A 13,805-nucleotide genomic window follows, 5' to 3' on the forward strand; every position below is an offset into this window, starting at 1 on the left:
TATACTACGCTGAACAAGAAGCCACGTTAGAGAACTACCAACGATGGTATGACCAAAGCTACAACATGGATGACATATGTGCCTTGCACTATGTGGGCCAAATAGCCATGGAAGAAGAATATCAGGAATTGTGTGACCGGATTCATAGCATGGAGGTCCTGTATGCCCAGCACTATATGGCACGATATGAAGAGAAGCATCAACAGGAGACCGAAGAGGAAGGACCGAAGAAGGACCACGACGGACCGAAGAAGGACCACGACGGACCGAAGAAGGACCACGAAGCCAAGAAAAGTGCCAAGATCCCGTTCTTAGCCCAACTGCAAAAATGTTGGGAATGGATCATTAATTCAAAATGGAGAGGAACATCTAAACTCAATGAAGAACGTTCCTGTGAAATGCCAGGACCCAGTAACATCAGGAATCCATCATCCAAAGAAGACCCTGACAACTCTAAAGAGACCTCACCTGTTACAGTCCCCCTAACATTGGACTGCTTCACCTTCTACCATTCACTGGGAGAAGGAACCTTCGGTAAAGTCCTCTTGGCAAAAGACATCATCCGCAGTGAATGTGTTGCCATTAAAGTGACAGAGAAGAGGCATGTCAGCTTTAAAGAACGCCATATCCTGCAACTATCTCATGAAAGCCCATACTTGATCCATGGCTTGGCCGCCTTTCACACGCCGAACTTTGCCTGTTATGTGATGGAACTGGCCACCGGAGGGGACCTGTTTGAATTTGTCAAAAAGCACTCGCCTCTTGATACCGACACAGTAAAGTTCATCACAGCCGAAGTGGTATGTGGCACAGAGTTCCTGCACAGAAGAAATATTATCCATCGGGACCTGAAGCCAGAAAATATACTTCTCACCAGAGAAGGACAAATAAAAATAACAGATTTCGGCTTTGCTGTGACAAATGCGTATAGCCTGACCAGAACTGTGTGCGGAGGTACACCAGGATATGCAGCCCCAGAGATGATAAAACGCCAGCTACATGGGAGAGGAGTCGACTATTTCGCCATTGGCGTCATCCTCTACAATCTCTTGACCTTCAAGCGTCCATTTTATGGAAGAGACCAGACCGAAACAGAAATCTCTGTCCTGTTTCATACTCCAGACTACCCAAAGTCCCTTACTGACGACGCAGTTACCATCTTAAAAAGCCTGCTGCGTAAAGACCAGTTCGAGCGGCTGGGAGTCAAAGAGGACATCAGGAGCCATCCATTCTTCTCGGATATCAATTGGGAGGACGTGGAAGCCGGGAGAATTGTTCCACCACCAATCATGATAACATCCTCTGTTGACCTCAATGCTGAAGAACCTATGAAATTTGCTGAACCACCAAATGTCATCAAACCTGAAGATCAGCAAATGTTTAATAAGTTCAGCTTTGTGTGCCCGGAGTGGTCAAATCAATATCATCCCGTCATTACTGACAAAGAAGATGCTGATAATGATGATGACGATATCTACATGTAGAGCATCACCTCAACTGATCTCTGCTCCAATCTAAATTTTAAATTAACTTAACTTAAATCTTAACTGGACTTAAATCTAAACTAGACCAGACTTAAACCAACTAAGCCAACTAGACTTAAACTTAACTAAAATTCTGGTTAAGCACAAGCTACGTAAGACTTTGTAGAGCTTGTGGGAGGGTGGGAGGGCTCCCTCTTTGTGCCTTCACCTTGACGTGGTGAGGGAGCTTGCGTGCCTTAGTGATCCATTGAGCTAAGCTGGCTGGAGTTATTGCTCCTGGTGGGGTCTCCCGTGCTAGAAAGGTCAATGGGGAGAGGCCAGACTAAGAAAGGCACCCAGTACAAAGGGCTCTAAATCTACTTTTCTCTCTCATAAAAACGCAATAAATAGATATCAGAATAACCAGACAAGTGCAGTGCTTGAAGGTGAGCGACTCATGTCAGAAGGCGACTAAAGTCTTATCCAGGCTTAGAAAAACATGTCCGCTTTCTTCCAGAAACAGCACCTCTCCTGTCCTCAGTTTGGCTCAGGTTTAGCAGTAGTGAATTGTAGTACCACACACAACCTGAGGACAAAGCTGGTGCTGTTTTTGCAAGAAAGTAGCTGTGTTTATTCTTATCCTGGATAACCCCTAAGTTAGAGTAGGTATGGAACCTAGTGTACGGGACTCATCCAGACCTAGGAGCAGGGCTGGACGGGAACTAAATAGCAGGTGCGGCAGTGATATCCCAGCAGCCCATATTCAATATAATCCCTGCCATATGACAGAAAATACACAATCATATAAAAATCAAACTGGGACAGCACTGGAAAAAATGGAAAAAAATGATAAGAATATTTAGATGGAGTGCACGTCTCACCGCACAGGACCCTTCCGTTCGGCTTCAATCCAATAGTAAATGTAGGAGACAGCACTTCTTGTGAAAAAACGTGATTTTTTATTCACATCAGACACGACGTTTCGGCTGGTACGCTTGAGAAAGGCTGAAGTACCAGTCGAAACGTCGCGTCTGATGTGAATAAAAAATCACGTTTTTTCACAAGAAGTGCTGTCTCCTACATTTACTATTAGAAAATACACAATGTCACACAACACCTAGGATGGAGCCAACTATCACTTCTCACATTCATTTGTAAATTACACTATGAACAATACAAGAAAAATAAAATAGCTAGGATTTACCTAATGACATGATCATGTGTGTACTACTACTATACAAGCACATATATGACCAATAATACCGCCATACAGTGGTCAGATACAATGTCTACATAGGATCTGTACAACACTACCACTATACAAGCACTTATATATGCAAAAATATTGCCATACAGTGGTCAGATACCAGCTATAGGATCTGTACACTACCACTATACAAGCACATATATGACCAATAATACCGCCATACAGTGGTCAGATACAATGTCTACACAGGATCTGTACAACACTACCACTATACAAGCACCATATATCCAAAAGTACCGCTATACAGTGGTCAGATACAATGTCTACGTAGGATCTGTACACTAATATTATAATAGCACTCATATAGTCAGGCCCGGACTGGTAATCTGGCAAGCTGGGCAAATGCCTGCTGGGCTGGCCGGATTACCAGTCCGTGGGCCGCCCGGGTTACATAATTAAAAAAAAAAATCACTGCTGCGGCCCGCCACCACAGCCCGCTTCTCTCTGCCCAGCAGCTTGACCCGCCCCTGCCCGCTGCCATGCTCCTCCAATCCACGTGGGGCCGATGCGGCCGACCGCAGCGGCCCCTCGTTGGTTGGAAGAGCACATCAGGAGCGGGCAGGGGCGGGCCAGCCGGGCCGAGGTGAGCAGGCTGCGGTGGCGGGAGGGGGCTGCGGTGGTGTGTCTCCACCCCGTCTGATCCTCCCCCAAATGCCTAGGCCGCAGACGTGCCGCGCGCAGGCACGTCTGCAGCCACCTCCACCAGGCCCCCAGCGGTGACGTCACTTCCCTGACGCACCGCTGAGGACCTGGAGGAGACAGAAGAGAGGAGCCGCCGCCGCCGTCGTCGTGGACCGGAGATCAAGACTGAGGACGAAGCTGCTGGGGAGCGTGGTGAGGTGAGAATGTTTTTCTTTATTTTAAACCCCTCACATGTAGCCAGAAATGCAGGGGGGAGGGGGAATGCAGGGGGTCTAATCTGTAGGGGGGGGGGGGGCTATTCTATATTGGGGGGGAGATGCAGGGGGGCTATTCTATATGGGGGGGAGATGCAGGGGGGCTATTCTATATGGGGGGGGATGCAGGCAGGCTATTCTATATGGGAGGGGGATGCACAGGGGCTATTCTATATAGGGAGGATGCAGGCGGGCTATTCTATATGGAGGGGATGCAGGGGCTATTCTATATGGGGGGATGCACAGAGGGGCTATTCTATGGGGGGGATTATTCTATATGGGGGGATGTACATGTACAGCAGGGGGCGTTATTCTATATGGAAGGATGCACAGAGGGGCTATTCTATAGGGGGGGGTGCACGGGGGGATTATTTTATATGGGGGGATGTACAGTGGGAAACTATTCTATATGTGGGGGAGGGATGTACAGCAGGGGAGGCTATTCTATGGGGGATGTTCATCAGCAGTAGATTATACTATATGGGGAGGAAGTACCGGGGGGGGGCTATTCTATATGGAAAGATGTGCAGCGGGGGGCTATTCTATATGGGAGTGATGTACATGTACAGCAGGGGGGCTATTCTATATGGGAGAGATGTACATGTACAGCAGGGGGGCTATTCTCTATGGGGGGATGTTCATCAGCAGTAGATTATACTATATGGGGAGGAAATACCGGGGGGGGGGGGGCTATTCTATATGGAAAGATGTACAGCAGGGGGGCTATTCTCTTTGGGGGGATGTATAGATGAGGATGTTGCTGGAGCAAGAAGCCTAAAATGTCTGTCTGGCAGATCCCGTGGAGAGGAGTTATGGCCAGAGAAGCCTTCATGATGGCCGGAGCCGGATGGAGAAGAAAAGGAAAAGTAGACGTCTCTTCATGCAGAGAAGACGACTACTGTGAGTCACAGGATGTAACTGCACTATAATCACTTATAAGGTCCGCAGAACCTTTATACAGCTGGGATTTACCTCTGTATCAGGGGTGTCACACTCCAGCCTTCCAGATGTTGCAAAACTTCAATTGCCGTCATGCTTTATGGTGCGTTTACACAGGCAGATTTATCTGACAGATTTTGGAAGCCAAAGCCAGGAATGGATTTGAAAAGAAGAGATAACTCAGTCTTTCCTTTATGACCCGTTCCATTTTAATGGTCTGTTCCTGGCTTTGGCTTAAAAAATCTGTCAGATAAATCTGCCTGTGTAAACGCACCATCAGCTGTCCAGGCATGATGGGATTTGTAGTTCTGAAACAGCTGGAGGGATGGAGTGTGACACCTGTGTTCTATTGTCAGCATGCCCGGATTGGTAATCTGGCGGACCGGGCAAACGCCCGCTGGGCCGCCAGGGTCACCAATCCGTGGGCTGCCAGTCCTGCTGCATAATTGGACTGGCGGCCCTCTGCAGCGGCCGTGAACAGTGCGGCCGGCTGCCGCGCTGTTCACTCAGCCGCTCTGCCAGCCCCAATGTCAGTCCCCGCAGCCCCCGCACTGACTGAGGGGTTGCTCTGCCCCTTTAAAATCCTGTGTAGTAGACGTGCTGCACGCAGGCACGTCTACTACAGCCAATCCCTGGCGGCTGACGTCACTTCCTGGACGCGCCGCAGAGGATCCTGGAGGGCAGAGGAGAAGAAGCTGCCGGGAGCTGGAACAGGAGGAGTAAGAAGACGCCGCCGCTGCTGCTGGGAACGATGTGACAGGTGAATATGCGCTTTTTTGTTTTGTCTTTGTTTCACACGGGGGCTGGACAACAAAGGGGGTGGCAAATGGGGATGTTAAATATTTTTTATATGGCGATGTAGCAAAGGGGGGAGGCTATTACTAAAGGAGGGGGGAATTTTCTATATAGGGACGTTGCAAAGGGAGGGGAACTATTCTATATGGGAATATTATAAAGTAGGGGGACTTTTTTGGGGGGAGGGGATGTTACAAAAGGGGGGGGGGTTGCTATTCTATATGCAGATGTTACAAAAGAGGGGCCTATTTATGGAGATGATACAAAGATACAAAGGGGGGGGACTATTCTATACGACTATGTTACCGGGGGGGGGGGGGCTGATTCTTTATGGAGATGATACAAAGGGGGGGGGGACTATTCTATATGAGGATGTTACAAGAGGGGGGGGCTAATTCTTTATGGAGATGATACAAGGGGGGGGGGGGCTATTCTATACGACTATGTTACCGGGGGGGGGGGGGGGGGGGGGGGGCTGATTCTTTATGGAAATGCTGCAAGCATGCTTAATACGATTTTATAAGGATGTTACAAAGGGAGGGGGCTGATTCTATATGGGGATGTTACAAAGGGGAGGACTACTATTTGGAAGCACAAACTGGGATTAACTGGTTATATGGGGGCACAAAGGAAGCAAAGGTTACTGTGTAAAGAAATACTCTTGGAGAGTTTGAATATAGATGTGGATGATTCTGGAGTAAGGAGCCTAAAATCTTTGTCCGGTAGATCCTGCAGAAAGAAGTCACGGAGAAGTCTTCATGATAGCCAAGCAAGAAAAAGCAACCAACTTCTGCAAAAATACCATTAGCAATTCATGCAGAGAAGACGCCTCCGGTGAGTCACTGGATGAAATTGCACTATAGTCACTCCATTTATAATAATTCTTTTCATTACCAGCTGTAGTGTCACAGCAACAGCCACAGCCTCACCATGTATGTCATTCAGTTAGAGCAGGGAGGGGCGGGGCAGGAGTTGCAGCTGTGGATTGGCTCCTCCTCTTTGACACTTTAGCTGGTAATGAAAAGGAGGATTATAAAAGTTTACACTGGAATAAAGGTCCTGTCACTTATACTGTATTTCCCCCGCACCTGGTATAGACTTCACAGATTCCCTTTAAGGGCACGTACATACCTAATCCACAGTGGATTTAATGCTGCTGTAATACATAAATATGCAACATCAAATCCAAATCAGATTATGTTGTGTCTTAATTTTTATGCGTTGATGATGGGGTTCACATATTTAAGGAAGTTGTGAGGAACATGGCGAATTGAAGCAGAATTCATTGCAGCGTATAAATTATACTGTTATCTATAATATATCAGGGAGGATACGCTTTGTGGGCTGCTAGAGTTTGAGTGCCAGGGCTGAATTTTAGTCCCAGTCCGGCCCTGATTGTCAGTGCTTTGGGAGAATATTGGTCTTTATATAGTGGCTGTTATTTGGTGACAGTATAGTGGTATCCAGTCACTGTATGGTGAGGCTAGTGAGCATGGTGTGATGGTATAGTGGTATTATCCAGTCACTGTATGGTGAGGCTAGTGAGCATGGTGTGATGGTATTACTCGTATTATTGGTAATATTAGTGTTTAATATAGTGAGTCACAGTATAGTGGTGTTAGTCATTGTGTGGTGGTAATGCCCGTGCTCATGGTGTGGTGGTAATGGCCGTGCTCATGGTGTGGTGATATTATTTGTTACTTATATACTGGTAGTATTGAAAAGAGAAGTGTGGACAGCGCTCCATAGTGTGAAGTCTGATGGCAAATGTGCACAAAAACAGGCGAGTAATTGGAGACTCTCACCTGTAATGGTTGTGCATATGGAAGGCACAACACTCAGTAACGCATGTGTGTGGACTGCAGCCACTCCCAGAGACCAATCCGGTAAGTAAATAGTCAGATCCTCCACTCCAAAACTCTGGGTCTATTCAGGCCCAGATCCAAGATAGGCAAGATAAAAGTAGATAGGACTATAAAAATTTATTAAAATAATGACACAACGCGTTTCGAAGTCGTGCTGACTTCTTTCTCAAGTGTCTTATACAAACTGTTTTCCAAGATCCATAAAAAGGGTTGCACATGCTCAGAAGGAGCTGTGGCACAGATGGTCTCTAATTGCAGACACAAGTAACGCCCATCAGTAGGTGGAACATTGTATCTCTTGGTTAACATATACACAATACACACCCAACAAAAAATATATATATATATATAAAAAATATATATATAAATACACATATATATATACAGAAACATAAAGTGTACATAAAAACATCGCATAAGAAATTCATATACACATAATTAAATAAATATGAATGTGTGTTTGTTTCTATTATTAAAAAGTGGCCTATCTAGTATTTTCAATAGTCTCATTCAATCCTTGTGGGGATAGAGTAGATAGTTTAAAGATCCAGTATGATTCGCGATTGATCAATTGTCGATATCTCCTCGGATGGTTTTCAGGGATCTGTTCTAGTATAATAAGTGTTATATCTGTCGGGTCACTTTTATGATAAATGGAATAATGTTTAGATACACTATGCAGGAGAAATGCATTTTTTATATTGAATCTATGCTTATTCATGCGTGACCGCACTGTCTGAACAGTGCGGCCCACATATTGCAAACCACAACTGCATTCTAGCAAATATACAACAAATTGGGTAGCGCAAGTAAGTAGGTTGCGTATTGTGAATGATTCACTAGTAATATTGGATTTGAAAGTATTTACTGGGTTCGGTGACATCCATTCACAGCAAAGACAACGATTATGTCTACATCGCATGGATCCCGTGTCATCTGTATTAGGTTGTGTGAGATCATCAACTGATATTCTGCGTAGTCTACCTGGGGCTACATGGCCCCTTAAAGTTTTTGTTCTTCGAAAAATAATATTAGGTTTTTTTGGTATTACAGATTTAAGTATTGGGTCATTGCACAAAATAGACCAATTTTTTTGCAGATGTTCTTTAATTATTGATGCTCCACAGTTGTATTCTGTTACAAAAGCATAACTGAGGGGGTTCTTGTCCGTAAATTTATTCTTATGTTTATCTTTATCTTGCATATTATCTAAAATGTCCTTTTGTGTGATATTCTTATTTTTATTGTACGCTTTTTTCAAGATTTTTTCTGGATAGCCTTTATTTACAAATCTGTTTTTTAATATATTCGCCTGCTGTATATAGTCTTCTTTGTTACTGCAGTTTTTCCTTATGCGTTGGTACTGCCCAAATGGCACGTTTTTTAGCCATTGGGGTAGGTGGCAGCTGGTGAAGTCAAGAAAACTATTCACATCGACACTTTTAAAGTGGGTTTTTGTAATAATTTTATCTTCACTCTTCATTAGTGTCAGATCCAAAAAATCTATATTCTCCGTACTGAAGTTCAATGTAAATTTGATTCCCCAATTATTGCAATTCAGTTCATTCACAAAGATCTGTGCATCTTTTTCTGTTCCCGTCCATATGAAGAACAGGTCGTCGATAAAACGACGATAATAGGTAACATAATTGGTGTAATACTGGGACTGTGTGATGACACTCGCCTCAAAGCGCCCCATGAATAAGTTGGCAAAACTTGGGGCGAAGCGAGTGCCCATCGCACAGCCCTTAACTTGTTGAAATATATGGTCTTCAAAAGAAAAAATATTGTGATTTAAAATAAATTCCATACCATCATAAATAAATTGTTTGTATCTTTTCCAGTTCAGTGTCGGATTCTAAATAATACAAAACCGCTGTGAGCCCCAAATTAATATCAATGTTGGAGTATAGTGAAGTGACATCTAAAGTGATGAAAGAAAAATTGAGTGATGAAAAAGATTGTAACTCATAAATTAACTGTGATGAATCCTTTAAAAAAGATGGTAATTCACATACATATTTCTGCAAATAAAGATCTATATAGTGAGATAAATTAGATGTTAGGGACCCTATACCCGAAATAATAGGACGTCCAGGTGGGTTGCTCAAACTTTTGTGAATTTTGGGTAGATAATAAAAATACGCTAAATTAACATCAGACACCAACAAAAATTGTTTTTCTTTTTTGTTTAAAATACGTGATTCAATTGCACCCTCAATCATCTCCATATAAAGCCTTTTGTGTTCCAAGGAGGGGTCAGAATGTAATCGTTCATAGTAAGATATATCCGAGAGTATTCTATATGCTTCTTTTAGATAATCATTTCTGTCTAATATTACTGTCCCCCCCCCTTTATCCGCGGACCGGATAACCAGGTTTGAGTCTTTACTCAGGAGTTTTAAAGCATAACGTTCACCCCTCGTTAAATTATCTGAAATGTCTTTAGTGATGATTTCTTTCTCTATATTCCTAAGATCGTTTTGCATCATAGATGAAAATGTTTCTAGACGGTGGCCTTTACTTTGTAATGGATAAAAATTAGTCTTATTTTTTACATCAACATGTTTAAAAATGTTGTTATCCTCCGTGTCATTGACTCCCGTTCGTTCACCTTCATTCTTTTCTTTGATCAGAAAATGGCGCTTGAGCGTTAACTTTCTAACATATTCATTGATATCAAGAAAAATATTGAAACTATTAGGATATGAGACGGGGCAGAAAGAAAGTCCCTTACTAAGCAATTTATTTTCATTAGAGTTCAGTGTATGGCTAGATAAATTAAAAATACGTACAGTTTGTTCCTTCGGAGTAGAACTTTGAATACTTGTAGATTGGATTATTTCCCTCTTTTGTTGTTTCGTTCTTTTCCCTCCTCTGCAGCCTCTAGATATGTTTTTCTTTTTTCTCCTCCTCTTCCTATGCTTATTTTCCCTTCTTGTATTTGTGTCGATGTGTAATCTTTCTGAATCTTTTGGAAATATCGTGTTATCGCTTGGGTTTTCGGACTCCGTGTCCGTAGTATCTGAGTCACTGGATCCACTGATGTGGAACGGGAGTCTAAAAAAGACCCTACTACTGAGGTATCAGTGTTGTATCCACCCACTGCTCCCAAAGTAGATCCAGTGGGTGTATCAATGATGGAACTGTCATATATGTATGAATTATCACATATCGACAAGTTACTAAGTGTAATGACCTCAAGATCTTTCTCTTGGTTGGTATCCGTATTTGAAATGGTGGTGAGCTTATGTGTTTCATTCACACCACTCCCGGTATCGGTCGATATGTGTGCTGTTTCATGTGAATATGTTCCAGCTGATGTTATATCCCTATTCACATTATCACAAATGTCGGTGCGTTTATGTGTACTTTCATCTAACTGTACACAGGTGGGTCTTTTGTCCTCAATTTGGTTATTTGTATTAGATAACACTAAGGTATTGTGTTTTATGGCTGGACTAACCGAACCAAATGGTGCCTCCCCAGTTATGCGAGGTGCATTAGTTCCAAGTTTTTTCTCAGGATTTAATTCATAAGAGTTGTTGTTATTTCTATTTGAGTAAAAATAGAAGTTTTACGAACTCAAATAGAAATAACAACAACTCTTATGAATTAAATCCTGAGAAAAAACTTGGAACTAATGCACCTCGCATAACTGGGGAGGCACCATTTGGTTCGGTTAGTCCAGCCATAAAACACAATACCTTAGTGTTATCTAATACAAATAACCAAATTGAGGACAAAAGACCCACCTGTGTACAGTTAGATGAAAGTACACATAAACGCACCGACATTTGTGATAATGTGAATAGGGATATAACATCAGCTGGAACATATTCACATGAAACAGCACACATATCGACCGATACCGGGAGTGGTGTGAATGAAACACATAAGCTCACCACCATTTCAAATACGGATACCAACCAAGAGAAAGATCTTGAGGTCATTACACTTAGTAACTTGTCGATATGTGATAATTCATACATATATGACAGTTCCATCATTGATACACCCACTGGATCTACTTTGGGAGCAGTGGGTGGATACAACACTGATACCTCAGTAGTAGGGTCTTTTTTAGACTCCCGTTCCACATCAGTGGATCCAGTGACTCAGATACTACGGACACGGAGTCCGAAAACCCAAGCGATAACACGATATTTCCAAAAGATTCAGAAAGATTACACATCGACACAAATACAAGAAGGGAAAATAAGCATAGGAAGAGGAGGAGAAAAAAGAAAAACATATCTAGAGGCTGCAGAGGAGGGAAAAGAACGAAACAACAAAAGAGGGAAATAATCCAATCTACAAGTATTCAAAGTTCTACTCCGAAGGAACAAACTGTACGTATTTTTAATTTATCTAGCCATACACTGAACTCTAATGAAAATAAATTGCTTAGTAAGGGACTTTCTTTCTGCCCCGTCTCATATCCTAATAGTTTCAATATTTTTCTTGATATCAATGAATATGTTAGAAAGTTAACGCTCAAGCGCCATTTTCTGATCAAAGAAAAGAATGAAGGTGAACGAACGGGAGTCAATGACACGGAGGATAACAACATTTTTAAACATGTTGATGTAAAAAATAAGACTAATTTTTATCCATTACAAAGTAAAGGCCACCGTCTAGAAACATTTTCATCTATGATGCAAAACGATCTTAGGAATATAGAGAAAGAAATCATCACTAAAGACATTTCAGATAATTTAACGAGGGGTGAACGTTATGCTTTAAAACTCCTGAGTAAAGACTCAAACCTGGTTATCCGGTCCGCGGATAAAGGGGGGGGGACAGTAATATTAGACAGAAATGATTATCTAAAAGAAGCATATAGAATACTCTCGGATATATCTTACTATGAACGATTACATTCTGACCCCTCCTTGGAACACAAAAGGCTTTATATGGAGATGATTGAGGGTGCAATTGAATCACGTATTTTAAACAAAAAAGAAAAACAATTTTTGTTGGTGTCTGATGTTAATTTAGCGTATTTTTATTATCTACCCAAAATTCACAAAAGTTTGAGCAACCCACCTGGACGTCCTATTATTTCGGGTATAGGGTCCCTAACATCTAATTTATCTCACTATATAGATCTTTATTTGCAGAAATATGTATGTGAATTACCATCTTTTTTAAAGGATTCATCACAGTTAATTTATGAGTTACAATCTTTTTCATCACTCAATTTTTCTTTCATCACTTTAGATGTCACTTCACTATACTCCAACATTGATATTAATTTGGGGCTCACAGCGGTTTTGTATTATTTAGAATCCGACACTGAACTGGAAAAGATACAAACAATTTATTTATGATGGTATGGAATTTATTTTAAATCACAATATTTTTTCTTTTGAAGACCATATATTTCAACAAGTTAAGGGCTGTGCGATGGGCACTCGCTTCGCCCCAAGTTTTGCCAACTTATTCATGGGGCGCTTTGAGGCGAGTGTCATCACACAGTCCCAGTATTACACCAATTATGTTACCTATTATCGTCGTTTTATCGACGACCTGTTCTTCATATGGACGGGAACAGAAAAAGATGCACAGATCTTTGTGAATGAACTGAATTGCAATAATTGGGGAATCAAATTTACATTGAACTTCAGTACGGAGAATATAGATTTTTTGGATCTGACACTAATGAAGAGTGAAGATAAAATTATTACAAAAACCCACTTTAAAAGTGTCGATGTGAATAGTTTTCTTGACTTCACCAGCTGCCACCTACCCCAATGGCTAAAAAACGTGCCATTTGGGCAGTACCAACGCATAAGGAAAAACTGCAGTAACAAAGAAGACTATATACAGCAGGCGAATATATTAAAAAACAGATTTGTAAATAAAGGCTATCCAGAAAAAATCTTGAAAAAAGCGTACAATAAAAATAAGAATATCACACAAAAGGACATTTTAGATAATATGCAAGATAAAGATAAACATAAGAATAAATTTACGGACAAGAACCCCCTCAGTTATGCTTTTGTAACAGAATACAACTGTGGAGCATCAATAATTAAAGAACATCTGCAAAAAAATTGGTCTATTTTGTGCAATGACCCAATACTTAAATCTGTAATACCAAAAAAACCTAATATTATTTTTCGAAGAACAAAAACTTTAAGGGGCCATGTAGCCCCAGGTAGACTACGCAGAATATCAGTTGATGATCTCACACAACCTAATACAGATGACACGGGATCCATGCGATGTAGACATAATCGTTGTCTTTGCTGTGAATGGATGTCACCGAACCCAGTAAATACTTTCAAATCCAATATTACTAGTGAATCATTCACAATACGCAACCTACTTACTTGCGCTACCCAATTTGTTGTATATTTGCTAGAATGCAGTTGTGGTTTGCAATATGTGGGCCGCACTGTTCAGACAGTGCGGTCACGCATGAATAAGCATAGATTCAATATAAAAAATGCATTTCTCCTGCATAGTGTATCTAAACATTATTCCATTTATCATAAAAGTGACCCGACAGATATAACACTTATTATACTAGAACAGATCCCTGAAAACCATCCGAGGAGATATCGACAATTGA

This window comes from Dendropsophus ebraccatus, chromosome 13 (assembly GCF_027789765.1).
Source record: "Dendropsophus ebraccatus isolate aDenEbr1 chromosome 13, aDenEbr1.pat, whole genome shotgun sequence".
NCBI lineage: Eukaryota > Metazoa > Chordata > Amphibia > Anura > Hylidae > Dendropsophus > Dendropsophus ebraccatus.